This window comes from Brachyhypopomus gauderio, chromosome 7 (genome assembly GCF_052324685.1).
Source record: "Brachyhypopomus gauderio isolate BG-103 chromosome 7, BGAUD_0.2, whole genome shotgun sequence".
Taxonomy (NCBI): Eukaryota; Metazoa; Chordata; class Actinopteri; order Gymnotiformes; family Hypopomidae; genus Brachyhypopomus; species Brachyhypopomus gauderio.
In genome coordinates, this window is record NC_135217.1 from 24,154,426 (window position 1) to 24,181,255 (window position 26,830).

The 26,830-nt window shown below is 40.7% G+C and overlaps 22 non-coding genes across 22 annotated transcripts; all 22 read right to left on the bottom strand.

Annotated features, from left to right (window-relative positions):
• Positions 1-776: 776 nt before the first annotated feature.
• Positions 777-849, bottom strand: trnat-ugu (transfer RNA threonine (anticodon UGU)). The gene has a single exon. It is a non-coding gene; the product is annotated as a tRNA-Thr (tRNA).
• Positions 850-1,995: 1,146 nt separating this feature from the next.
• Positions 1,996-2,068, bottom strand: trnat-ugu (transfer RNA threonine (anticodon UGU)). Its single transcript has one exon. It is a non-coding gene; the product is annotated as a tRNA-Thr (tRNA).
• Positions 2,069-3,214: 1,146 nt separating this feature from the next.
• On the bottom strand, positions 3,215-3,287 carry trnat-ugu (transfer RNA threonine (anticodon UGU)). Its single transcript has one exon. It is a non-coding gene; the product is annotated as a tRNA-Thr (tRNA).
• Positions 3,288-4,432: 1,145 nt separating this feature from the next.
• On the bottom strand, positions 4,433-4,505 carry trnat-ugu (transfer RNA threonine (anticodon UGU)). Its single transcript has one exon. It is a non-coding gene; the product is annotated as a tRNA-Thr (tRNA).
• Positions 4,506-5,651: 1,146 nt separating this feature from the next.
• Positions 5,652-5,724, bottom strand: trnat-ugu (transfer RNA threonine (anticodon UGU)). The gene has a single exon. It is a non-coding gene; the product is annotated as a tRNA-Thr (tRNA).
• Positions 5,725-6,870: 1,146 nt separating this feature from the next.
• Positions 6,871-6,943, bottom strand: trnat-ugu (transfer RNA threonine (anticodon UGU)). The gene has a single exon. It is a non-coding gene; the product is annotated as a tRNA-Thr (tRNA).
• A 1,146-nt stretch (positions 6,944-8,089) lies between these two features.
• trnat-ugu (transfer RNA threonine (anticodon UGU)) lies at positions 8,090-8,162 on the bottom strand. The gene has a single exon. It is a non-coding gene; the product is annotated as a tRNA-Thr (tRNA).
• Positions 8,163-9,308: 1,146 nt separating this feature from the next.
• Positions 9,309-9,381, bottom strand: trnat-ugu (transfer RNA threonine (anticodon UGU)). Its single transcript has one exon. It is a non-coding gene; the product is annotated as a tRNA-Thr (tRNA).
• Positions 9,382-10,526: 1,145 nt separating this feature from the next.
• Positions 10,527-10,599, bottom strand: trnat-ugu (transfer RNA threonine (anticodon UGU)). Its single transcript has one exon. It is a non-coding gene; the product is annotated as a tRNA-Thr (tRNA).
• Positions 10,600-11,745: 1,146 nt separating this feature from the next.
• On the bottom strand, positions 11,746-11,818 carry trnat-ugu (transfer RNA threonine (anticodon UGU)). The gene has a single exon. It is a non-coding gene; the product is annotated as a tRNA-Thr (tRNA).
• A 1,146-nt stretch (positions 11,819-12,964) lies between these two features.
• trnat-ugu (transfer RNA threonine (anticodon UGU)) lies at positions 12,965-13,037 on the bottom strand. The gene has a single exon. It is a non-coding gene; the product is annotated as a tRNA-Thr (tRNA).
• A 1,146-nt stretch (positions 13,038-14,183) lies between these two features.
• On the bottom strand, positions 14,184-14,256 carry trnat-ugu (transfer RNA threonine (anticodon UGU)). Its single transcript has one exon. It is a non-coding gene; the product is annotated as a tRNA-Thr (tRNA).
• Positions 14,257-15,402: 1,146 nt separating this feature from the next.
• trnat-ugu (transfer RNA threonine (anticodon UGU)) lies at positions 15,403-15,475 on the bottom strand. Its single transcript has one exon. It is a non-coding gene; the product is annotated as a tRNA-Thr (tRNA).
• Positions 15,476-16,621: 1,146 nt separating this feature from the next.
• On the bottom strand, positions 16,622-16,694 carry trnat-ugu (transfer RNA threonine (anticodon UGU)). The gene has a single exon. It is a non-coding gene; the product is annotated as a tRNA-Thr (tRNA).
• Positions 16,695-17,840: 1,146 nt separating this feature from the next.
• Positions 17,841-17,913, bottom strand: trnat-ugu (transfer RNA threonine (anticodon UGU)). Its single transcript has one exon. It is a non-coding gene; the product is annotated as a tRNA-Thr (tRNA).
• A 1,146-nt stretch (positions 17,914-19,059) lies between these two features.
• Positions 19,060-19,132, bottom strand: trnat-ugu (transfer RNA threonine (anticodon UGU)). The gene has a single exon. It is a non-coding gene; the product is annotated as a tRNA-Thr (tRNA).
• A 1,146-nt stretch (positions 19,133-20,278) lies between these two features.
• On the bottom strand, positions 20,279-20,351 carry trnat-ugu (transfer RNA threonine (anticodon UGU)). The gene has a single exon. It is a non-coding gene; the product is annotated as a tRNA-Thr (tRNA).
• A 1,146-nt stretch (positions 20,352-21,497) lies between these two features.
• trnat-ugu (transfer RNA threonine (anticodon UGU)) lies at positions 21,498-21,570 on the bottom strand. Its single transcript has one exon. It is a non-coding gene; the product is annotated as a tRNA-Thr (tRNA).
• A 1,146-nt stretch (positions 21,571-22,716) lies between these two features.
• Positions 22,717-22,789, bottom strand: trnat-ugu (transfer RNA threonine (anticodon UGU)). Its single transcript has one exon. It is a non-coding gene; the product is annotated as a tRNA-Thr (tRNA).
• Positions 22,790-23,934: 1,145 nt separating this feature from the next.
• On the bottom strand, positions 23,935-24,007 carry trnat-ugu (transfer RNA threonine (anticodon UGU)). Its single transcript has one exon. It is a non-coding gene; the product is annotated as a tRNA-Thr (tRNA).
• Positions 24,008-25,152: 1,145 nt separating this feature from the next.
• On the bottom strand, positions 25,153-25,225 carry trnat-ugu (transfer RNA threonine (anticodon UGU)). The gene has a single exon. It is a non-coding gene; the product is annotated as a tRNA-Thr (tRNA).
• A 1,146-nt stretch (positions 25,226-26,371) lies between these two features.
• trnat-ugu (transfer RNA threonine (anticodon UGU)) lies at positions 26,372-26,444 on the bottom strand. Its single transcript has one exon. It is a non-coding gene; the product is annotated as a tRNA-Thr (tRNA).
• Positions 26,445-26,830: the final 386 nt, after the last annotated feature.

Sequence of the window (26,830 nt, forward strand, 5' to 3'; positions counted from 1 at the left end):
GAGCTTGAACAAGTAAAAAAATGTTCAGCTGTTTCAAACACACCTAGACAGTTTGAGAAATGGTGAGATGTCAACTAAAGACAGACAAGACTCATGGGTATTGGATCCAAATCACATCAAATTTGGGTCTACCGATGATGTTCTTCCAACTCCCCAAAACAAAGTCAGTGGTTATGTGGAGATATGGGCAGTAAAATCTGGTCGCTCTCACAAAAACCTTGTATGGTCAGTGGGAAAATGGAGTGAGTTGGTTCAGACATTTCAGTTTGTTCCAATACAACTTATAAATGACCAAAATAGTGGGTGTGAAAGTTGCGCTGGACGTTTTAGACCAAAGAACCAAAATTTGGTCCTACCAAAACAGGAGGTCTAAGTCTCTGGTTGAATTTCTTTGCTGTGTGAAAACACGTGTTTGGAGAGGTCAAACCTTTGGACCAATTACAGGCAGTTGTGGGAAGGCTATTACTATGATATTGTATTATGCAGGGTATTGGCTAAGAGTAGCAAAACGAGAGTTATCAGAAGAAGGTGAAAGAGATAATCTGTGGTTGAAGTCAAGAAGAAGACAGATTATTTGGGCAGATGCATCATGATATTGTTGAACCGGTGACACCGATCATGCATTGAGAGCGCGGACAACTGCGCCCAATGAACGGCATTTTGCTTATAATTCACTTACTATTGTAAGCAAGCTTTTCATACTTTATACTATGCCGGTTTGTTTGTAGCCTGACCTTTCTTTGGATGTCCTCTTTTCTGACCTCAAAAGTTCCTAAAGGCCCCAGCGAGAATTGAACTCGCGACCCCTGGTTTACAAGACCAGTGCTCTAACCACTGAGCTATGGAGCCTTACCTGTAAGCGTTATAGTTATGTGTCATCATGAAGGGCTCACCCATTCACATACACACAACCACATCTGCACCGTCTGGTAGGTATTTAACTATGCTAATGCAGCAGTGATATATTCTATCACCCAAAAGTCACACCATTTATAAAAACACTGAATAATTTACCTCTAAATGTATATATCCTCTGAAATTGTTACAGTGTCATTTTGTGTCACAGTATACTTGTATACAGCTAAAACGACTCGAAATTTGCTTGACTTTGGCACTGGAAGGTGGTACAATAAGTAACACCGACTACTACACCTCACAAGTGCTCTACATGGCATTGTGGACTGGTCTACTGTGCTAGCTTTTGGATCAACTTCAAGGTGAGCTTGAACAAGTCAAAAAATGTTCAGCTGTTTCAAACACACCTAGACAGTTTGAGAAATGGTGAGATGTCAACTAAAGACAGACAAGACTCATGGGTATTGGATCCAAATCACATCAAATTTGGGTCTACCGATGATGTTCTTCCAACTCCCCAAAACAAAGTCAGTGGTTATGTGGAGATATGGGCAGTAAAATCTGGTCGCTCTCACAAAAACCTTGTATGGTCAGTGGGAAGGTGGAGTGAGTTGGTTCAGACATTTCAGTTTGTTCCAATACAACTTATAAATGACCAAAATAGTGGGTGTGAAAGTTGCGCTGGACGTTTTAGACCAAAGAACCAAAATTTGGTCCTACCAAAACAGGAGGTCTAAGTCTATGGTTGAATTTCTTTGCTGTGTGAAAACACGTGTTTGGATAGGTCAAACCTTTGGACCAATTACAGGCAGTTGTGGGAAGGCTATAACTATGATATTGTATTATGCAGGGTATTGGCTAAGAGTAGCAAAACGAGAGTTATCAGAAGAAGGTGAAAGAGATAATCTTTGGTTGAAGTCAAGAAGAAGACAGATTATTTGGGCAGATGCATCATGATATTGTTGAACAGGTGACACCGATCATGCATGGAGAGTGCGGACAACTGCGCCCAATGAACGGCATTTTGCTTATAATTCACTTACTATTGTAAGCAAGCTTTTCATACTTTATACTATGCCGGTTTGTTTGTAGACTGACCTTTCTTTGGATGTCCTCTTTTCTGACCTCAAAAGTTCCTAAAGGCCCCAGCGAGAATTGAACTCGCAACCCCTGGTTTACAAGACCAGTGCTCTAACCACTGAGCTATGGAGCCTTACCTGTAAGCATTATAGTTATGTGTCATCATGAAGGGCTCACCCATTCACATACACACAACCACATCTGCACCGTCTGGTAGGTATTTAACTATGCTAATGCAGCAGTGATATATTATATCACCCAAAAGTCACACCATTTATAAAAACACTGAATAATTTACCTCTAAATGTATATATCCTCTGAAATTGTTACAGTGTCATTTTGTGTCACAGTATACTTGTATACAGCTAAAACGACTCGAAATTTGCTTGACTTTGGCACTGGAAGGTGGTAGAATAAGTAACACCGACTACTACACCTCACAAGTGCTCTACATGGCATTGTGGACTGGTCTACTGTGCTAGCTTTTGGATCAACTTCAAGGTGAGCTTGAACAAGTCAAAAAATGTTCAGCTGTTTCAAACACACCTAGACAGTTTGAGAAATGGTGAGATGTCAACTAAAGACAGACAAGACTCATGGGTATTGGATCCAAATCACATCAAATTTGGGTCTACCGATGATGTTCTTCCAACTCCCCAAAACAAAGTCAGTGGTTATGTGGAGATATGGACAGTAAAATCTGGTCGCTCTCACAAAAACCTTGTATGGTCAGTGGGAAGGTGGAGTGAGTTGGTTCAGACATTTCAGTTTGTTCCAATACAACTTATAAATGACCAAAATAGTGGGTGTGAAAGTTGCGCTGGACGTTTTAGACCAAAGAACCAAAATTTGGTCCTACCAAAACAGGAGGTCTAAGTCTCTGGTTGAATTTCTTTGCTGTGTGAAAACACGTGTTTGGAGAGGTCAAACCTTTGGACCAATTACAGGCAGTTGTGGGAAGGCAATTACTATGATATTGTATTATGCAGGGTATTGGCTAAGAGTAGCAAAACGAGAGTTATCAGAAGAAGGTGAAAGAGATAATCTGTGGTTGAAGTCAAGAAGAAGACAGATTATTTGGGCAGATGCATCATGATATTGTTGAACCGGTGACACCGATCATGCATTGAGAGTGCGGACAACTGCGCCCAATGAACGGCATTTTGCTTATAATTCACTTACTATTGTAAGCAAGCTTTTCATACTTTATACTATGACGGTTTGTTTGTAGACTGACCTTTCTTTGGATGTCCTCTTTTCTGACCTCAAAAGTTCCTAAAGGCCCCAGCGAGAATTGAACTCGCAACCCCTGGTTTACAAGACCAGTGCTCTAACCACTGAGCTATGGAGCCTTACCTGTAAGCATTATAGTTATGTGTCATCATGAAGGGCTCACCCATTCACATACACACAACCACATCGCACCGTCTGGTAGGTATTTAACTATGCTAATGCAGCAGTGATATATTCTATCACCCAAAAGTCACACCATTTATAAAAACACTGAATAATTTACCTCTAAATGTATATATCCTCTGAAATTGTTACAGTGTCATTCTGTGTCACAGTATACTTGTATACAGCTAAAACGACTCGAAATTTGCTTGACTTTGGCACTGGAAGGTGGTAGAATAAGTAACACCGACTACTACACCTCACAAGTGCTCTACATGGCATTGTGGACTGGTCTACTGTGCTAGCTTTTGGATCAACTTCAAGGTGAGCTTGAACAAGTCAAAAAATGTTCAGCTGTTTCAAACACACCTAGACAGTTTGAGAAATGGTGAGATGTCAACTAAAGACAGACAAGACTCATGGGTATTGGATCCAAATCACATCAAATTTGGGTCTACCGATGATGTTCTTCCAACTCCCCAAAACAAAGTCAGTGGTTATGTGGAGATATGGGCAGTAAAATCTGGTCGCTCTCACAAAAACCTTGTATGGTCAGTGGGAAGGTGGAGTGAGTTGGTTCAGACATTTCAGTTTGTTCCAATACAACTTATAAATGACCAAAATAGTGGGTGTGAAAGTTGCGCTGGACGTTTTAGACCAAAGAACCAAAATTTGGTCCTACCAAAACAGGAGGTCTAAGTCTCTGGTTGACTTTCTTTGCTGTGTGAAAACACGTGTTTGGAGAGGTCAAACCTTTGGACCAATTACAGGCAGTTGTGGGAAGGCTATTACTATGATATTGTATTATGCAGGGTATTGGCTAAGAGTAGCAAAACGAGAGTTATCAGAAGAAGGTGAAAGAGATAATCTGTGGTTGAAGTCAAGAAGAAGACAGATTATTTGGGCAGATGCATCATGATATTGTTGAACCGGTGACACCGATCATGCATTGAGAGCGCGGACAACTGCGCCCAATGAACGGCATTTTGCTTATAATTCACTTACTATTGTAAGCAAGCTTTTCATACTTTATACTATGCCGGTTTGTTTGTAGCCTGACCTTTCTTTGGATGTCCTCTTTTCTGACCTCAAAAGTTCCTAAAGGCCCCAGCGAGAATTGAACTCGCGACCCCTGGTTTACAAGACCAGTGCTCTAACCACTGAGCTATGGAGCCTTACCTGTAAGTGTTATAGTTATGTGTCATCATGAAGGGCTCACCCATTCACATACACACAACCACATCTGCACCGTCTGGTAGGTATTTAACTATGCTAATGCAGCAGTGATATATTCTATCACCCAAAAGTCACACCATTTATAAAAACACTGAATAATTTACCTCTAAATGTATATATCCTCTGAAATTGTTACAGTGTCATTTTGTGTCACAGTATACTTGTATACAGCTAAAACGACTCGAAATTTGCTTGACTTTGGCACTGGAAGGTGGTAGAATAAGTAACACCGACTACTACACCTCACAAGTGCTCTACATGGCATTGTGGACTGGTCTACTGTGCTAGCTTTTGGATCAACTTCAAGGTGAGCTTGAACAAGTAAAAAAATGTTCAGCTGTTTCAAACACACCTAGACAGTTTGAGAAATGGTGAGATGTCAACTAAAGACAGACAAGACTCATGGGTATTGGATCCAAATCACATCAAATTTGGGTCTACCGATGATGTTCTTCCAACTCACCAAAACAAAGTCAGTGGTTATGTGGAGATATGGGCAGTAAAATCTGGTCGCTCTCACAAAAACCTTGTATGGTCAGTGGGAAGGTGGAGTGAGTTGGTTCAGACATTTCAGTTTGTTCCAATACAACTTATAAATGACCAAATTAGTGGGTGTGAAAGTTGCGCTGGACGTTTTAGACCAAAGAACCAAAATTTGGTCCTACCAAAACAGGAGGTCTAAGTCTATGGTTGAATTTCTTTGCTGTGTGAAAACACGTGTTTGGATAGGTCAAACCTTTGGACCAATTACAGGCAGTTGTGGGAAGGCTATGACTATGATATTGTATTATGCAGGGTATTGGCTAAGAGTAGCAAAACGAGAGTTATCAGAAGAAGGTGAAAGAGATAATCTTTGGTTGAAGTCAAGAAGAAGACAGATTATTTGGGCAGATGCATCATGATATTGTTGAACAGGTGACACCGATCATGCATGGAGAGTGCGGACAACTGCGCCCAATGAACGGCATTTTGCTTATAATTCACTTACTATTGTAAGCAAGCTTTTCATACTTTATACTATGCCGGTTTGTTTGTAGACTGACCTTTCTTTGGATGTCCTCTTTTCTGACCTCAAAAGTTCCTAAAGGCCCCAGCGAGAATTGAACTCGCGACCCCTGGTTTACAAGACCAGTGCTCTAACCACTGAGCTATGGAGCCTTACCTATAAGCATTATAGTTATGTGTCATCATGAAGGGCTCACCCATTCACATACACACAACCACATCTGCACCGTCTGGTAGGTATTTAACTATGCTAATGCAGCAGTGATATATTATATCACCCAAAAGTCACACCATTTATAAAAACACTGAATAATTTACCTCTAAATGTATATATCCTCTGAAATTGTTACAGTGTCATTTTGTGTCACAGTATACTTGTATACAGCTAAAACGACTCGAAATTTGCTTGACTTTGGCACTGGAAGGTGGTAGAATAAGTAACACCGACTACTACACCTCACAAGTGCTCTACATGGCATTGTGGACTGGTCTACTGTGCTAGCTTTTGGATCAACTTCAAGGTGAGCTTGAACAAGTCAAAAAATGTTCAGCTGTTTCAAACACACCTAGACAGTTTGAGAAATGGTGAGATGTCAACTAAAGACAGACAAGACTCATGGGTATTGGATCCAAATCACATCAAATTTGGATCTACCGATGATGTTCTTCCAACTCCCCAAAACAAAGTCAGTGGTTATGTGGAGATATGGGCAGTAAAATCTGGTCGCTCTCACAAAAACCTTGTATGGTCAGTGGGAAGGTGGAGTGAGTTGGTTCAGACATTTCAGTTTGTTCCAATACAACTTATAAATGACCAAAATAGTGGGTGTGAAAGTTGCGCTGGACGTTTTAGACCAAAGAACCAAAATTTGGTCCTACCAAAACAGGAGGTCTAAGTCTATGGTTGAATTTCTTTGCTGTGTGAAAACACGTGTTTGGATAGGTCAAACCTTTGGACCAATTACAGGCAGTTGTGGGAAGGCTATGACTATGATATTGTATTATGCAGGGTATTGGCTAAGAGTAGCAAAACGAGAGTTATCAGAAGAAGGTGAAAGAGATAATCTTTGGTTGAAGTCAAGAAGAAGACAGATTATTTGGGCAGATGCATCATGATATTGTTGAACAGGTGACACCGATCATGCATGGAGAGTGCGGACAACTGCACCCAATGAACAGCATTCTGCTTATAATTCACTTACTATTGTAAGCAAGCTTTTCATACTTTATACTATGCCGGTTTGTTTGTAGACTGACCTTTCTTTGGATGTCCTCTTTTCTGACCTCAAAAGTTCCTAAAGGCCCCAGCGAGAATTGAACTCGCAACCCCTGGTTTACAAGACCAGTGCTCTAACCACTGAGCTATGGAGCCTTACCTGTAAGCATTATAGTTATGTGTCATCATGAAGGGCTCACCCATTCACATACACACAACCACATCTGCACCGTCTGGTAGGTATTTAACTATGCTAATGCAGCACTGATATATTATATCACCCAAAAGTCACACCATTTATAAAAACACTGAATAATTTACCTCTAAATGTATATATCCTCTGAAATTGTTACAGTGTCATTTTGTGTCACAGTATACTTGTATACAGCTAAAACGACTCGAAATTTGCTTGACTTTGGCACTGGAAGGTGGTAGAATAAGTAACACCGACTACTACACCTCACAAGTGCTCTACATGGCATTGTGGACTGGTCTACTGTGCTAGCTTTTGGATCAACTTCAAGGTGAGCTTGAACAAGTAAAAAAATGTTCAGCTGTTTCAAACACACCTAGACAGTTTGAGAAATGGTGAGATGTCAACTAAAGACAGACAAGACTCATGGGTATTGGATCCAAATCACATCAAATTTGGGTCTACCGATGATGTTCTTCCAACTCCCCAAAACAAAGTCAGTGGTTATGTGGAGATATGGACAGTAAAATCTGGTCGCTCTCACAAAAACCTTGTATGGTCAGTGGGAAGGTGGAGTGAGTTGGTTCAGACATTTCAGTTTGTTCCAATACAACTTATAAATGACCAAAATAGTGGGTGTGAAAGTTGCGCTGGACGTTTTAGACCAAAGAACCAAAATTTGGTCCTACCAAAACAGGAGGTCTAAGTCTCTGGTTGAATTTCTTTGCTGTGTGAAAACACGTGTTTGGAGAGGTCACACCTTTGTACCAATTACAGGCAGTTGTGGGAAGGCTATTACTATGATATTGTATTATGCAGGGTATTGGCTAAGAGTAGCAAAACGAGAGTTATCAGAAGAAGGTGAAAGAGATAATCTTTGGTTGAAGTCAAGAAGAAGACAGATTATTTGGGCAGATGCATCATGATATTGTTGAACAGGTGACACCGATCATGCATGGAGAGTGCGGACAACTGCGCCCAATGAACGGCATTTTGCTTATAATTCACTTACTATTGTAAGCAAGCTTTTCATACTTTATACTATGCCGGTTTGTTTGTAGACTGACCTTTCTTTGGATGTCCTCTTTTCTGACCTCAAAAGTTCCTAAAGGCCCCAGCGAGAATTGAACTCGCAACCCCTGGTTTACAAGACCAGTGCTCTAACCACTGAGCTATGGAGCCTTACCTGTAAGCATTATAGTTATGTGTCATCATGAAGGGCTCACCCATTCACATACACACAACCACATCTGCACCGTCTGGTAGGTATTTAACTATGCTAATGCAGCAGTGATATATTATATCACCCAAAAGTCACACCATTTATAAAAACACTGAATAATTTACCTCTAAATGTATATATCCTCTGAAATTGTTACAGTGTCATTTTGTGTCACAGTATACTTGTATACAGCTAAAACGACTCGAAATTTGCTTGACTTTGGCACTGGAAGGTGGTAGAATAAGTAACACCGACTACTACACCTCACAAGTGCTCTACATGGCATTGTGGACTGGTCTACTGTGCTAGCTTTTGGATCAACTTCAAGGTGAGCTTGAACAAGTCAAAAAATGTTCAGCTGTTTCAAACACACCTAGACAGTTTGAGAAATGGTGAGATGTCAACTAAAGACAGACAAGACTCATGGGTATTGGATCCAAATCACATCAAATTTGGGTCTACCGATGATGTTCTTCCAACTCCCCAAAACAAAGTCAGTGGTTATGTGGAGATATGGACAGTAAAATCTGGTCGCTCTCACAAAAACCTTGTATGGTCAGTGGGAAGGTGGAGTGAGTTGGTTCAGACATTTCAGTTTGTTCCAATACAACTTATAAATGACCAAAATAGTGGGTGTGAAAGTTGCGCTGGACGTTTTAGACCAAAGAACCAAAATTTGGTCCTACCAAAACAGGAGGTCTAAGTCTCTGGTTGAATTTCTTTGCTGTGTGAAAACACGTGTTTGGAGAGGTCAAACCTTTGGACCAATTACAGGCAGTTGTGGGAAGGCAATTACTATGATATTGTATTATGCAGGGTATTGGCTAAGAGTAGCAAAACGAGAGTTATCAGAAGAAGGTGAAAGAGATAATCTGTGGTTGAAGTCAAGAAGAAGACAGATTATTTGGGCAGATGCATCATGATATTGTTGAACCGGTGACACCGATCATGCATTGAGAGTGCGGACAACTGCGCCCAATGAACGGCATTTTGCTTATAATTCACTTACTATTGTAAGCAAGCTTTTCATACTTTATACTATGACGGTTTGTTTGTAGACTGACCTTTCTTTGGATGTCCTCTTTTCTGACCTCAAAAGTTCCTAAAGGCCCCAGCGAGAATTGAACTCGCAACCCCTGGTTTACAAGACCAGTGCTCTAACCACTGAGCTATGGAGCCTTACCTGTAAGCATTATAGTTATGTGTCATCATGAAGGGCTCACCCATTCACATACACACAACCACATCGCACCGTCTGGTAGGTATTTAACTATGCTAATGCAGCAGTGATATATTCTATCACCCAAAAGTCACACCATTTATAAAAACACTGAATAATTTACCTCTAAATGTATATATCCTCTGAAATTGTTACAGTGTCATTCTGTGTCACAGTATACTTGTATACAGCTAAAACGACTCGAAATTTGCTTGACTTTGGCACTGGAAGGTGGTAGAATAAGTAACACCGACTACTACACCTCACAAGTGCTCTACATGGCATTGTGGACTGGTCTACTGTGCTAGCTTTTGGATCAACTTCAAGGTGAGCTTGAACAAGTCAAAAAATGTTCAGCTGTTTCAAACACACCTAGACAGTTTGAGAAATGGTGAGATGTCAACTAAAGACAGACAAGACTCATGGGTATTGGATCCAAATCACATCAAATTTGGGTCTACCGATGATGTTCTTCCAACTCCCCAAAACAAAGTCAGTGGTTATGTGGAGATATGGGCAGTAAAATCTGGTCGCTCTCACAAAAACCTTGTATGGTCAGTGGGAAGGTGGAGTGAGTTGGTTCAGACATTTCAGTTTGTTCCAATACAACTTATAAATGACCAAAATAGTGGGTGTGAAAGTTGCGCTGGACGTTTTAGACCAAAGAACCAAAATTTGGTCCTACCAAAACAGGAGGTCTAAGTCTCTGGTTGACTTTCTTTGCTGTGTGAAAACACGTGTTTGGAGAGGTCAAACCTTTGGACCAATTACAGGCAGTTGTGGGAAGGCTATTACTATGATATTGTATTATGCAGGGTATTGGCTAAGAGTAGCAAAACGAGAGTTATCAGAAGAAGGTGAAAGAGATAATCTGTGGTTGAAGTCAAGAAGAAGACAGATTATTTGGGCAGATGCATCATGATATTGTTGAACCGGTGACACCGATCATGCATTGAGAGCGCGGACAACTGCGCCCAATGAACGGCATTTTGCTTATAATTCACTTACTATTGTAAGCAAGCTTTTCATACTTTATACTATGCCGGTTTGTTTGTAGCCTGACCTTTCTTTGGATGTCCTCTTTTCTGACCTCAAAAGTTCCTAAAGGCCCCAGCGAGAATTGAACTCGCGACCCCTGGTTTACAAGACCAGTGCTCTAACCACTGAGCTATGGAGCCTTACCTGTAAGTGTTATAGTTATGTGTCATCATGAAGGGCTCACCCATTCACATACACACAACCACATCTGCACCGTCTGGTAGGTATTTAACTATGCTAATGCAGCAGTGATATATTCTATCACCCAAAAGTCACACCATTTATAAAAACACTGAATAATTTACCTCTAAATGTATATATCCTCTGAAATTGTTACAGTGTCATTTTGTGTCACAGTATACTTGTATACAGCTAAAACGACTCGAAATTTGCTTGACTTTGGCACTGGAAGGTGGTAGAATAAGTAACACCGACTACTACACCTCACAAGTGCTCTACATGGCATTGTGGACTGGTCTACTGTGCTAGCTTTTGGATCAACTTCAAGGTGAGCTTGAACAAGTAAAAAAATGTTCAGCTGTTTCAAACACACCTAGACAGTTTGAGAAATGGTGAGATGTCAACTAAAGACAGACAAGACTCATGGGTATTGGATCCAAATCACATCAAATTTGGGTCTACCGATGATGTTCTTCCAACTCACCAAAACAAAGTCAGTGGTTATGTGGAGATATGGGCAGTAAAATCTGGTCGCTCTCACAAAAACCTTGTATGGTCAGTGGGAAGGTGGAGTGAGTTGGTTCAGACATTTCAGTTTGTTCCAATACAACTTATAAATGACCAAATTAGTGGGTGTGAAAGTTGCGCTGGACGTTTTAGACCAAAGAACCAAAATTTGGTCCTACCAAAACAGGAGGTCTAAGTCTATGGTTGAATTTCTTTGCTGTGTGAAAACACGTGTTTGGATAGGTCAAACCTTTGGACCAATTACAGGCAGTTGTGGGAAGGCTATGACTATGATATTGTATTATGCAGGGTATTGGCTAAGAGTAGCAAAACGAGAGTTATCAGAAGAAGGTGAAAGAGATAATCTTTGGTTGAAGTCAAGAAGAAGACAGATTATTTGGGCAGATGCATCATGATATTGTTGAACAGGTGACACCGATCATGCATGGAGAGTGCGGACAACTGCGCCCAATGAACGGCATTTTGCTTATAATTCACTTACTATTGTAAGCAAGCTTTTCATACTTTATACTATGCCGGTTTGTTTGTAGACTGACCTTTCTTTGGATGTCCTCTTTTCTGACCTCAAAAGTTCCTAAAGGCCCCAGCGAGAATTGAACTCGCGACCCCTGGTTTACAAGACCAGTGCTCTAACCACTGAGCTATGGAGCCTTACCTATAAGCATTATAGTTATGTGTCATCATGAAGGGCTCACCCATTCACATACACACAACCACATCTGCACCGTCTGGTAGGTATTTAACTATGCTAATGCAGCAGTGATATATTATATCACCCAAAAGTCACACCATTTATAAAAACACTGAATAATTTACCTCTAAATGTATATATCCTCTGAAATTGTTACAGTGTCATTTTGTGTCACAGTATACTTGTATACAGCTAAAACGACTCGAAATTTGCTTGACTTTGGCACTGGAAGGTGGTAGAATAAGTAACACCGACTACTACACCTCACAAGTGCTCTACATGGCATTGTGGACTGGTCTACTGTGCTAGCTTTTGGATCAACTTCAAGGTGAGCTTGAACAAGTCAAAAAATGTTCAGCTGTTTCAAACACACCTAGACAGTTTGAGAAATGGTGAGATGTCAACTAAAGACAGACAAGACTCATGGGTATTGGATCCAAATCACATCAAATTTGGATCTACCGATGATGTTCTTCCAACTCCCCAAAACAAAGTCAGTGGTTATGTGGAGATATGGGCAGTAAAATCTGGTCGCTCTCACAAAAACCTTGTATGGTCAGTGGGAAGGTGGAGTGAGTTGGTTCAGACATTTCAGTTTGTTCCAATACAACTTATAAATGACCAAAATAGTGGGTGTGAAAGTTGCGCTGGACGTTTTAGACCAAAGAACCAAAATTTGGTCCTACCAAAACAGGAGGTCTAAGTCTATGGTTGAATTTCTTTGCTGTGTGAAAACACGTGTTTGGATAGGTCAAACCTTTGGACCAATTACAGGCAGTTGTGGGAAGGCTATGACTATGATATTGTATTATGCAGGGTATTGGCTAAGAGTAGCAAAACGAGAGTTATCAGAAGAAGGTGAAAGAGATAATCTTTGGTTGAAGTCAAGAAGAAGACAGATTATTTGGGCAGATGCATCATGATATTGTTGAACAGGTGACACCGATCATGCATGGAGAGTGCGGACAACTGCACCCAATGAACAGCATTCTGCTTATAATTCACTTACTATTGTAAGCAAGCTTTTCATACTTTATACTATGCCGGTTTGTTTGTAGACTGACCTTTCTTTGGATGTCCTCTTTTCTGACCTCAAAAGTTCCTAAAGGCCCCAGCGAGAATTGAACTCGCAACCCCTGGTTTACAAGACCAGTGCTCTAACCACTGAGCTATGGAGCCTTACCTGTAAGCATTATAGTTATGTGTCATCATGAAGGGCTCACCCATTCACATACACACAACCACATCTGCACCGTCTGGTAGGTATTTAACTATGCTAATGCAGCACTGATATATTATATCACCCAAAAGTCACACCATTTATAAAAACACTGAATAATTTACCTCTAAATGTATATATCCTCTGAAATTGTTACAGTGTCATTTTGTGTCACAGTATACTTGTATACAGCTAAAACGACTCGAAATTTGCTTGACTTTGGCACTGGAAGGTGGTAGAATAAGTAACACCGACTACTACACCTCACAAGTGCTCTACATGGCATTGTGGACTGGTCTACTGTGCTAGCTTTTGGATCAACTTCAAGGTGAGCTTGAACAAGTAAAAAAATGTTCAGCTGTTTCAAACACACCTAGACAGTTTGAGAAATGGTGAGATGTCAACTAAAGACAGACAAGACTCATGGGTATTGGATCCAAATCACATCAAATTTGGGTCTACCGATGATGTTCTTCCAACTCCCCAAAACAAAGTCAGTGGTTATGTGGAGATATGGACAGTAAAATCTGGTCGCTCTCACAAAAACCTTGTATGGTCAGTGGGAAGGTGGAGTGAGTTGGTTCAGACATTTCAGTTTGTTCCAATACAACTTATAAATGACCAAAATAGTGGGTGTGAAAGTTGCGCTGGACGTTTTAGACCAAAGAACCAAAATTTGGTCCTACCAAAACAGGAGGTCTAAGTCTCTGGTTGAATTTCTTTGCTGTGTGAAAACACGTGTTTGGAGAGGTCACACCTTTGTACCAATTACAGGCAGTTGTGGGAAGGCTATTACTATGATATTGTATTATGCAGGGTATTGGCTAAGAGTAGCAAAACGAGAGTTATCAGAAGAAGGTGAAAGAGATAATCTGTGGTTGAAGTCAAGAAGAAGACAGATTATTTGGGCAGATGCATCATGATATTGTTGAACCGGTGACACCGATCATGCATTGAGAGCGCGGACAACTGCGCCCAATGAACGGCATTTTGCTTATAATTCACTTACTATTGTAAGCAAGCTTTTCATACTTTATACTATGCCGGTTTGTTTGTAGCCTGACCTTTCTTTGGATGTCCTCTTTTCTGACCTCAAAAGTTCCTAAAGGCCCTAGCGAGAATTGAACTCGCGATCCCTGGTTTACAAGACCAGTGCTCTAACCACTGAGCTATGGAGCCTTACCTGTAAGTATCATAGTTATGTGTCATCATGAAGGGCTCACCCATTCACATACACACAACCACATCTGCACCGTCTGGTAGGTATTTAACTATGCTAATGCAGCAGTGATATATTCTATCACCCAAAAGTCACACCATTTATAAAAACACTGAATAATTTACCTCTAAATGTATATATCCTCTGAAATTGTTACAGTGTCATTCTGTGTCACAGTATACTTGTATACAGCTAAAACGACTCGAAATTTGCTTGACTTTGGCACTGGAAGGTGGTAGAATAAGTAACACCGACTACTACACCTCACAAGTGCTCTACATGGCATTGTGGACTGGTCTACTGTGCTAGCTTTTGGATCAACTTCAAGGTGAGCTTGAACAAGTCAAAAAATGTTCAGCTGTTTCAAACACACCTAGACAGTTTGAGAAATGGTGAGATGTCAACTAAAGACAGACAAGACTCATGGGTATTGGATCCAAATCACATCAAATTTGGATCTACCGATGATGTTCTTCCAACTCCCCAAAACAAAGTCAGTGGTTATGTGGAGATATGGGCAGTAAAATCTGGTCGCTCTCACAAAAACCTTGTATGGTCAGTGGGAAGGTGGAGTGAGTTGGTTCAGACATTTCAGTTTGTTCCAATACAACTTATAAATGACCAAAATAGTGGGTGTGAAAGTTGCGCTGGACGTTTTAGACCAAAGAACCAAAATTTGGTCCTACCAAAACAGGAGGTCTAAGTCTATGGTTGAATTTCTTTGCTGTGTGAAAACACGTGTTTGGATAGGTCAAACCTTTGGACCAATTACAGGCAGTTGTGGGAAGGCTATGACTATGATATTGTATTATGCAGGGTATTGGCTAAGAGTAGCAAAACGAGAGTTATCAGAAGAAGGTGAAAGAGATAATCTTTGGTTGAAGTCAAGAAGAAGACAGATTATTTGGGCAGATGCATCATGATATTGTTGAACAGGTGACACCGATCATGCATGGAGAGTGCGGACAACTGCGCCCAATGAACGGCATTTTGCTTATAATTCACTTACTATTGTAAGCAAGCTTTTCATACTTTATACTATGCCGGTTTGTTTGTAGACTGACCTTTCTTTGGATGTCCTCTTTTCTGACCTCAAAAGTTCTTAAAGGCCCCAGCGAGAATTGAACTCGCGACCCCTGGTTTACAAGACCAGTGCTCTAACCACTGAGCTATGGAGCCTTACCTGTAAGCGTTATAGTTATGTGTCATCATGAAGGGCTCACCCATTCACATACACACAACCACATCTGCACCGTCTGGTAGGTATTTAACTATGCTAATGCAGCAGTGATATATTCTATCACCCAAAAGTCACACCATTTATAAAAACACTGAATAATTTACCTCTAAATGTATATATCCTCTGAAATTGTTACAGTGTCATTTTGTGTCACAGTATACTTGTATACAGCTAAAACGACTCAAAATTTGCTTGACTTTGGCACTGGAAGGTGGTAGAATAAGTAACACCGACTACTACACCTCACAAGTGCTCTACATGGCATTGTGGACTGGTCTACTGTGCTAGCTTTTGGATCAACTTCAAGGTGAGCTTGAACAAGTCAAAAAATGTTCAGCTGTTTCAAACACACCTAGACAGTTTGAGAAATGGTGAGATGTCAACTAAAGACAGACAAGACTCATGGGTATTGGATCCAAATCACATCAAATTTGGATCTACCGATGATGTTCTTCCAACTCCCCAAAACAAAGTCAGTGGTTATGTGGAGATATGGGCAGTAAAATCTGGTCGCTCTCACAAAAACCTTGTATGGTCAGTGGGAAGGTGGAGTGAGTTGGTTCAGACATTTCAGTTTGTTCCAATACAACTTATAAATTACCAAAATAGTGGGTGTGAAAGTTGCGCTGGACGTTTTAGACCAAAGAACCAAAATTTGGTCCTACCAAAACAGGAGGTCTAAGTCTATGGTTGAATTTCTTTGCTGTGTGAAAACACGTGTTTGGATAGGTCAAACCTTTGGACCAATTACAGGCAGTTGTGGGAAGGCTATGACTATGATATTGTATTATGCAGGGTATTGGCTAAGAGTAGCAAAACGAGAGTTATCAGAAGAAGGTGAAAGAGATAATCTTTGGTTGAAGTCAAGAAGAAGACAGATTATTTGGGCAGATGCATCATGATATTGTTGAACAGGTGACACCGATCATGCATGGAGAGTGCGGACAACTGCGCCCAATGAACGGCATTTTGCTTATAATTCACTTACTATTGTAAGCAAGCTTTTCATACTTTATACTATGCCGGTTTGTTTGTAGACTGACCTTTCTTTGGATGTCCTCTTTTCTGACCTCAAAAGTTCCTAAAGGCCCCAGCGAGAATTGAACTCGCAACCCCTGGTTTACAAGACCAGTGCTCTAACCACTGAGCTATGGAGCCTTACCTGTAAGCATTATAGTTATGTGTCATCATGAAGGGCTCACCCATTCACATACACACAACCACATCTGCACCGTCTGGTAGGTATTTAACTATGCTAATGCAGCACTGATATATTATATCACCCAAAAGTCACACCATTTATAAAAACACTGAATAATTTACCTCTAAATGTATATATCCTCTGAAATTGTTACAGTGTCATTTTGTGTCACAGTATACTTGTATACAGCTAAAACGACTCGAAATTTGCTTGACTTTGGCACTGGAAGGTGGTAGAATAAGTAACACCGACTACTACACCTCACAAGTGCTCTACATGGCATTGTGGACTGGTCTACTGTGCTAGCTTTTGGATCAACTTCAAGGTGAGCTTGAACAAGTAAAAAAATGTTCAGCTGTTTCAAACACACCTAGACAGTTTGAGAAATGGTGAGATGTCAACTAAAGACAGACAAGACTCATGGGTATTGGATCCAAATCACATCAAATTTGGGTCTACCGATGATGTTCTTCCAACTCCCCAAAACAAAGTCAGTGGTTATGTGGAGATATGGACAGTAAAATCTGGTCGCTCTCACAAAAACCTTGTATGGTCAGTGGGAAGGTGGAGTGAGTTGGTTCAGACATTTCAGTTTGTTCCAATACAACTTATAAATGACCAAAATAGTGGGTGTGAAAGTTGCGCTGGACGTTTTAGACCAAAGAACCAAAATTTGGTCCTACCAAAACAGGAGGTCTAAGTCTCTGGTTGAATTTCTTTGCTGTGTGAAAACACGTGTTTGGAGAGGTCACACCTTTGTACCAATTACAGGCAGTTGTGGGAAGGCTATTACTATGATATTGTATTATGCAGGGTATTGGCTAAGAGTAGCAAAACGAGAGTTATCAGAAGAAGGTGAAAGAGATAATCTGTGGTTGAAGTCAAGAAGAAGACAGATTATTTGGGGAGATGCATCATGATATTGTTGAACCGGTGACACCGATCATGCATTGAGAGCGCGGACAACTGCGCCCAATGAACGGCATTTTGCTTATAATTCACTTACTATTGTAAGCAAGCTTTTCATACTTTATACTATGCCGGTTTGTTTGTAGCCTGACCTTTCTTTGGATGTCCTCTTTTCTGACCTCAAAAGTTCCTAAAGGCCCCAGCGAGAATTGAACTCGCGACCCCTGGTTTACAAGACCAGTGCTCTAACCACTGAGCTATGGAGCCTTACCTGTAAGCGTTATAGTTATGTGTCATCATGAAGGGCTCACCCATTCACATACACACAACCACATCTGCACCGTCTGGTAGGTATTTAACTATGCTAATGCAGCAGTGATATATTCTATCACCCAAAAGTCACACCATTTATAAAAACACTGAATAATTTACCTCTAAATGTATATATCCTCTGAAATTGTTACAGTGTCATTTTGTGTCACAGTATACTTGTATACAGCTAAAACGACTCGAAATTTGCTTGACTTTGGCACTGGAAGGTGGTACAATAAGTAACACCGACTACTACACCTCACAAGTGCTCTACATGGCATTGTGGACTGGTCTACTGTGCTAGCTTTTGGATCAACTTCAAGGTGAGCTTGAACAAGTCAAAAAATGTTCAGCTGTTTCAAACACACCTAGACAGTTTGAGAAATGGTGAGATGTCAACTAAAGACAGACAAGACTCATGGGTATTGGATCCAAATCACATCAAATTTGGGTCTACCGATGATGTTCTTCCAACTCCCCAAAACAAAGTCAGTGGTTATGTGGAGATATGGGCAGTAAAATCTGGTCGCTCTCACAAAAACCTTGTATGGTCAGTGGGAAGGTGGAGTGAGTTGGTTCAGACATTTCAGTTTGTTCCAATACTACTTATAAATGACCAAAATAGTGGGTGTGAAAGTTGCGCTGGACGTTTTAGACCAAAGAACCAAAATTTGGTCCTACCAAAACAGGAGGTCTAAGTCTATGGTTGAATTTCTTTGCTGTGTGAAAACACGTGTTTGGATAGGTCAAACCTTTGGACCAATTACAGGCAGTTGTGGGAAGGCTATGACTATGATATTGTATTATGCAGGGTATTGGCTAAGAGTAGCAAAACGAGAGTTATCAGAAGAAGGTGAAAGAGATAATCTTTGGTTGAAGTCAAGAAGAAGACAGATTATTTGGGCAGATGCATCATGATATTGTTGAACAGGTGACACCGATCATGCATGGAGAGTGCGGACAACTGCGCCCAATGAACGGCATTTTGCTTATAATTCACTTACTATTGTAAGCAAGCTTTTCATACTTTATACTATGCCGGTTTGTTTGTAGACTGACCTTTCTTTGGATGTCCTCTTTTCTGACCTCAAAAGTTCCTAAAGGCCCCAGCGAGAATTGAACTCGCGACCCCTGGTTTACAAGACCAGTGCTCTAACCACTGAGCTATGGAGCCTTACCTGTAAGCATTATAGTTATGTGTCATCATGAAGGGCTCACCCATTCACATACACACAACCACATCTGCACCGTCTGGTAGGTATTTAACTATGCTAATGCAGCAGTGATATATTATATCACCCAAAAGTCACACCATTTATAAAAACACTGAATAATTTACCTCTAAATGTATATATCCTCTGAAATTGTTACAGTGTCATTTTGTGTCACAGTATACTTGTATACAGCTAAAACGACTCGAAATTTGCTTGACTTTGGCACTGGAAGGTGGTAGAATAAGTAACACCGACTACTACACCTCACAAGTGCTCTACATGGCATTGTGGACTGGTCTACTGTGCTAGCTTTTGGATCAACTTCAAGGTGAGCTTGAACAAGTAAAAAAATGTTCAGCTGTTTCAAACACACCTAGACAGTTTGAGAAATGGTGAGATGTCAACTAAAGACAGACAAGACTCATGGGTATTGGATCCAAATCACATCAAATTTGGGTCTACCGATGATGTTCTTCCAACTCCCCAAAACAAAGTCAGTGGTTATGTGGAGATATGGACAGTAAAATCTGGTCGCTCTCACAAAAACCTTGTATGGTCAGTGGGAAGGTGGAGTGAGTTGGTTCAGACATTTCAGTTTGTTCCAATACAACTTATAAATGACCAAAATAGTGGGTGTGAAAGTTGCGCTGGACGTTTTAGACCAAAGAACCAAAATTTGGTCCTACCAAAACAGGAGGTCTAAGTCTCTGGTTGAATTTCTTTGCTGTGTGAAAACACGTGTTTGGAGAGGTCACACCTTTGTACCAATTACAGGCAGTTGTGGGAAGGCTATTACTATGATATTGTATTATGCAGGGTATTGGCTAAGAGTAGCAAAACGAGAGTTATCAGAAGAAGGTGAAAGAGATAATCTGTGGTTGAAGTCAAGAAGAAGACAGATTATTTGGGGAGATGCATCATGATATTGTTGAACCGGTGACACCGATCATGCATTGAGAGCGCGGACAACTGCGCCCAATGAACGGCATTTTGCTTATAATTCACTTACTATTGTAAGCAAGCTTTTCATACTTTATACTATGCCGGTTTGTTTGTAGCCTGACCTTTCTTTGGATGTCCTCTTTTCTGACCTCAAAAGTTCCTAAAGGCCCCAGCGAGAATTGAACTCGCGACCCCTGGTTTACAAGACCAGTGCTCTAACCACTGAGCTATGGAGCCTTACCTGTAAGCGTTATAGTTATGTGTCATCATGAAGGGCTCACCCATTCACATACACACAACCACATCTGCACCGTCTGGTAGGTATTTAACTATGCTAATGCAGCAGTGATATATTCTATCACCCAAAAGTCACACCATTTATAAAAACACTGAATAATTTACCTCTAAATGTATATATCCTCTGAAATTGTTACAGTGTCATTTTGTGTCACAGTATACTTGTATACAGCTAAAACGACTCGAAATTTGCTTGACTTTGGCACTGGAAGGTGGTACAATAAGTAACACCGACTACTACACCTCACAAGTGCTCTACATGGCATTGTGGACTGGTCTACTGTGCTAGCTTTTGGATCAACTTCAAGGTGAGCTTGAACAAGTCAAAAAATGTTCAGCTGTTTCAAACACACCTAGACAGTTTGAGAAATGGTGAGATGTCAACTAAAGACAGACAAGACTCATGGGTATTGGATCCAAATCACATCAAATTTGGGTCTACCGATGATGTTCTTCCAACTCCCCAAAACAAAGTCAGTGGTTATGTGGAGATATGGGCAGTAAAATCTGGTCGCTCTCACAAAAACCTTGTATGGTCAGTGGGAAGGTGGAGTGAGTTGGTTCAGACATTTCAGTTTGTTCCAATACTACTTATAAATGACCAAAATAGTGGGTGTGAAAGTTGCGCTGGACGTTTTAGACCAAAGAACCAAAATTTGGTCCTACCAAAACAGGAGGTCTAAGTCTATGGTTGAATTTCTTTGCTGTGTGAAAACACGTGTTTGGATAGGTCAAACCTTTGGACCAATTACAGGCAGTTGTGGGAAGGCTATGACTATGATATTGTATTATGCAGGGTATTGGCTAAGAGTAGCAAAACGAGAGTTATCAGAAGAAGGTGAAAGAGATAATCTTTGGTTGAAGTCAAGAAGAAGACAGATTATTTGGGCAGATGCATCATGATATTGTTGAACAGGTGACACCGATCATGCATGGAGAGTGCGGACAACTGCGCCCAATGAACGGCATTTTGCTTATAATTCACTTACTATTGTAAGCAAGCTTTTCATACTTTATACTATGCCGGTTTGTTTGTAGACTGACCTTTCTTTGGATGTCCTCTTTTCTGACCTCAAAAGTTCCTAAAGGCCCCAGCGAGAATTGAACTCGCGACCCCTGGTTTACAAGACCAGTGCTCTAACCACTGAGCTATGGAGCGTTACCTGTAAGCATTATAGTTATGTGTCATCATGAAGGGCTCACCCATTCACATACACACAACCACATCTGCACCGTCTGGTAGGTATTTAACTATGCTAATGCAGCAGTGATATATTATATCACCCAAAAGTCACACCATTTATAAAAACACTGAATAATTTACCTCTAAATGTATATATCCTCTGAAATTGTTACAGTGTCATTTTGTGTCACAGTATACTTGTATACAGCTAAAACGACTCGAAATTTGCTTGACTTTGGCACTGGAAGGTGGTAGAATAAGTAACACCGACTACTACACCTCACAAGTGCTCTACATGGCATTGTGGACTGGTCTACTGTGCTAGCTTTTGGATCAACTTCAAGGTGAGCTTGAACAAGTCAAAAAATGTTCAGCTGTTTCAAACACACCTAGACAGTTTGAGAAATGGTGAGATGTCAACTAAAGACAGACAAGACTCATGGGTATTGGATCCAAATCACATCAAATTTGGGTCTACCGATGATGTTCTTCCAACTCCCCAAAACAAAGTCAGTGGTTATGTGGAGATATGGACAGTAAAATCTGGTCGCTCTCACAAAAACCTTGTATGGTCAGTGGGAAGGTGGAGTGAGTTGGTTCAGACATTTCAGTTTGTTCCAATACAACTTATAAATGACCAAAATAGTGGGTGTGAAAGTTGCGCTGGACGTTTTAGACCAAAGAACCAAAATTTGGTCCTACCAAAACAGGAGGTCTAAGTCTCTGGTTGAATTTCTTTGCTGTGTGAAAACACGTGTTTGGAGAGGTCAAACCTTTGGACCAATTACAGGCAGTTGTGGGAAGGCTATTACTATGATATTGTATTATGCAGGGTATTGGCTAAGAGTAGCAAAACGAGAGTTATCAGAAGAAGGTGAAAGAGATAATCTGTGGTTGAAGTCAAGAAGAAGACAGATTATTTGGGCAGATGCATCATGATATTGTTGAACCGGTGACACCGATCATGCATTGAGAGTGCGGACAACTGCGCCCAATGAACGGCATTTTGCTTATAATTCACTTACTATTGTAAGCAAGCTTTTCATACTTTATACTATGACGGTTTGTTTGTAGACTGACCTTTCTTTGGATGTCCTCTTTTCTGACCTCAAAAGTTCCTAAAGGCCCCAGCGAGAATTGAACTCGCAACCCCTGGTTTACAAGACCAGTGCTCTAACCACTGAGCTATGGAGCCTTACCTGTAAGCATTATAGTTATGTGTCATCATGAAGGGCTCACCCATTCACATACACACAACCACATCGCACCGTCTGGTAGGTATTTAACTATGCTAATGCAGCAGTGATATATTCTATCACCCAAAAGTCACACCATTTATAAAAACACTGAATAATTTACCTCTAAATGTATATATCCTCTGAAATTGTTACAGTGTCATTCTGTGTCACAGTATACTTGTATACAGCTAAAACGACTCGAAATTTGCTTGACTTTGGCACTGGAAGGTGGTAGAATAAGTAACACCGACTACTACACCTCACAAGTGCTCTACATGGCATTGTGGACTGGTCTACTGTGCTAGCTTTTGGATCAACTTCAAGGTGAGCTTGAACAAGTCAAAAAATGTTCAGCTGTTTCAAACACACCTAGACAGTTTGAGAAATGGTGAGATGTCAACTAAAGACAGACAAGACTCATGGGTATTGGATCCAAATCACATCAAATTTGGGTCTACCGATGATGTTCTTCCAACTCCCCAAAACAAAGTCAGTGGTTATGTGGAGATATGGGCAGTAAAATCTGGTCGCTCTCACAAAAACCTTGTATGGTCAGTGGGAAGGTGGAGTGAGTTGGTTCAGACATTTCAGTTTGTTCCAATACAACTTATAAATGACCAAAATAGTGGGTGTGAAAGTTGCGCTGGACGTTTTAGACCAAAGAACCAAAATTTGGTCCTACCAAAACAGGAGGTCTAAGTCTCTGGTTGACTTTCTTTGCTGTGTGAAAACACGTGTTTGGAGAGGTCAAACCTTTGGACCAATTACAGGCAGTTGTGGGAAGGCTATTACTATGATATTGTATTATGCAGGGTATTGGCTAAGAGTAGCAAAACGAGAGTTATCAGAAGAAGGTGAAAGAGATAATCTGTGGTTGAAGTCAAGAAGAAGACAGATTATTTGGGCAGATGCATCATGATATTGTTGAACCGGTGACACCGATCATGCATTGAGAGTGCGGACAACTGCGCCCAATGAACGGCATTTTGCTTATAATTCACTTACTATTGTAAGCAAGCTTTTCATACTTTATACTATGACGGTTTGTTTGTAGACTGACCTTTCTTTGGATGTCCTCTTTTCTGACCTCAAAAGTTCCTAAAGGCCCCAGCGAGAATTGAACTCGCAACCCCTGGTTTACAAGACCAGTGCTCTAACCACTGAGCTATGGAGCCTTACCTGTAAGCATTATAGTTATGTGTCATCATGAAGGGCTCACCCATTCACATACACACAACCACATCGCACCGTCTGGTAGGTATTTAACTATGCTAATGCAGCAGTGATATATTCTATCACCCAAAAGTCACACCATTTATAAAAACACTGAATAATTTACCTCTAAATGTATATATCCTCTGAAATTGTTACAGTGTCATTCTGTGTCACAGTATACTTGTATACAGCTAAAACGACTCGAAATTTGCTTGACTTTGGCACTGGAAGGTGGTAGAATAAGTAACACCGACTACTACACCTCACAAGTGCTCTACATGGCATTGTGGACTGGTCTACTGTGCTAGCTTTTGGATCAACTTCAAGGTGAGCTTGAACAAGTCAAAAAATGTTCAGCTGTTTCAAACACACCTAGACAGTTTGAGAAATGGTGAGATGTCAACTAAAGACAGACAAGACTCATGGGTATTGGATCCAAATCACATCAAATTTGGGTCTACCGATGATGTTCTTCCAACTCCCCAAAACAAAGTCAGTGGTTATGTGGAGATATGGGCAGTAAAATCTGGTCGCTCTCACAAAAACCTTGTATGGTCAGTGGGAAGGTGGAGTGAGTTGGTTCAGACATTTCAGTTTGTTCCAATACAACTTATAAATGACCAAAATAGTGGGTGTGAAAGTTGCGCTGGACGTTTTAGACCAAAGAACCAAAATTTGGTCCTACCAAAACAGGAGGTCTAAGTCTCTGGTTGACTTTCTTTGCTGTGTGAAAACACGTGTTTGGAGAGGTCAAACCTTTGGACCAATTACAGGCAGTTGTGGGAAGGCTATTACTATGATATTGTATTATGCAGGGTATTGGCTAAGAGTAGCAAAACGAGAGTTATCAGAAGAAGGTGAAAGAGATAATCTGTGGTTGAAGTCAAGAAGAAGACAGATTATTTGGGCAGATGCATCATGATATTGTTGAACCGGTGACACCGATCATGCATTGAGAGCGCGGACAACTGCGCCCAATGAACGGCATTTTGCTTATAATTCACTTACTATTGTAAGCAAGCTTTTCATACTTTATACTATGCCGGTTTGTTTGTAGCCTGACCTTTCTTTGGATGTCCTCTTTTCTGACCTCAAAAGTTCCTAAAGGCCCCAGCGAGAATTGAACTCGCGACCCCTGGTTTACAAGACCAGTGCTCTAACCACTGAGCTATGGAGCCTTACCTGTAAGTGTTATAGTTATGTGTCATCATGAAGGGCTCACCCATTCACATACACACAACCACATCTGCACCGTCTGGTAGGTATTTAACTATGCTAATGCAGCAGTGATATATTCTATCACCCAAAAGTCACACCATTTATAAAAACACTGAATAATTTACCTCTAAATGTATATATCCTCTGAAATTGTTACAGTGTCATTTTGTGTCACAGTATACTTGTATACAGCTAAAACGACTCGAAATTTGCTTGACTTTGGCACTGGAAGGTGGTAGAATAAGTAACACCGACTACTACACCTCAGAAGTGCTCTACATGGCATTGTGGACTGGTCTACTGTGCTAGCTTTTGGATCAACTTCAAGGTGAGCTTGAACAAGTAAAAAAATGTTCAGCTGTTTCAAACACACCTAGACAGTTTGAGAAATGGTGAGATGTCAACTAAAGACAGACAAGACTCATGGGTATTGGATCCAAATCACATCAAATTTGGGTCTACCGATGATGTTCTTCCAACTCCCCAAAACAAAGTCAGTGGTTATGTGGAGATATGGACAGTAAAATCTGGTCGCTCTCACAAAAACCTTGTATGGTCAGTGGGAAGGTGGAGTGAGTTGGTTCAGACATTTCAGTTTGTTCCAATACAACTTATAAATGACCAAAATAGTGGGTGTGAAAGTTGCGCTGGACGTTTTAGACCAAAGAACCAAAATTTGGTCCTACCAAAACAGGAGGTCTAAGTCTCTGGTTGAATTTCTTTGCTGTGTGAAAACACGTGTTTGGAGAGGTCACACCTTTGTACCAATTACAGGCAGTTGTGGGAAGGCTATTACTATGATATTGTATTATGCAGGGTATTGGCTAAGAGTAGCAAAACGAGAGTTATCAGAAGAAGGTGAAAGAGATAATCTGTGGTTGAAGTCAAGAAGAAGACAGATTATTTGGGGAGATGCATCATGATATTGTTGAACCGGTGACACCGATCATGCATTGAGAGCGCGGACAACTGCGCCCAATGAACGGCATTTTGCTTATAATTCACTTACTATTGTAAGCAAGCTTTTCATACTTTATACTATGCCGGTTTGTTTGTAGCCTGACCTTTCTTTGGATGTCCTCTTTTCTGACCTCAAAAGTTCCTAAAGGCCCCAGCGAGAATTGAACTCGCGACCCCTGGTTTACAAGACCAGTGCTCTAACCACTGAGCTATGGAGCCTTACCTGTAAGCGTTATAGTTATGTGTCATCATGAAGGGCTCACCCATTCACATACACACAACCACATCTGCACCGTCTGGTAGGTATTTAACTATGCTAATGCAGCAGTGATATATTCTATCACCCAAAAGTCACACCATTTATAAAAACACTGAATAATTTACCTCTAAATGTATATATCCTCTGAAATTGTTACAGTGTCATTTTGTGTCACAGTATACTTGTATACAGCTAAAACGACTCGAAATTTGCTTGACTTTGGCACTGGAAGGTGGTACAATAAGTAACACCGACTACTACACCTCACAAGTGCTCTACATGGCATTGTGGACTGGTCTACTGTGCTAGCTTTTGGATCAACTTCAAGGTGAGCTTGAACAAGTCA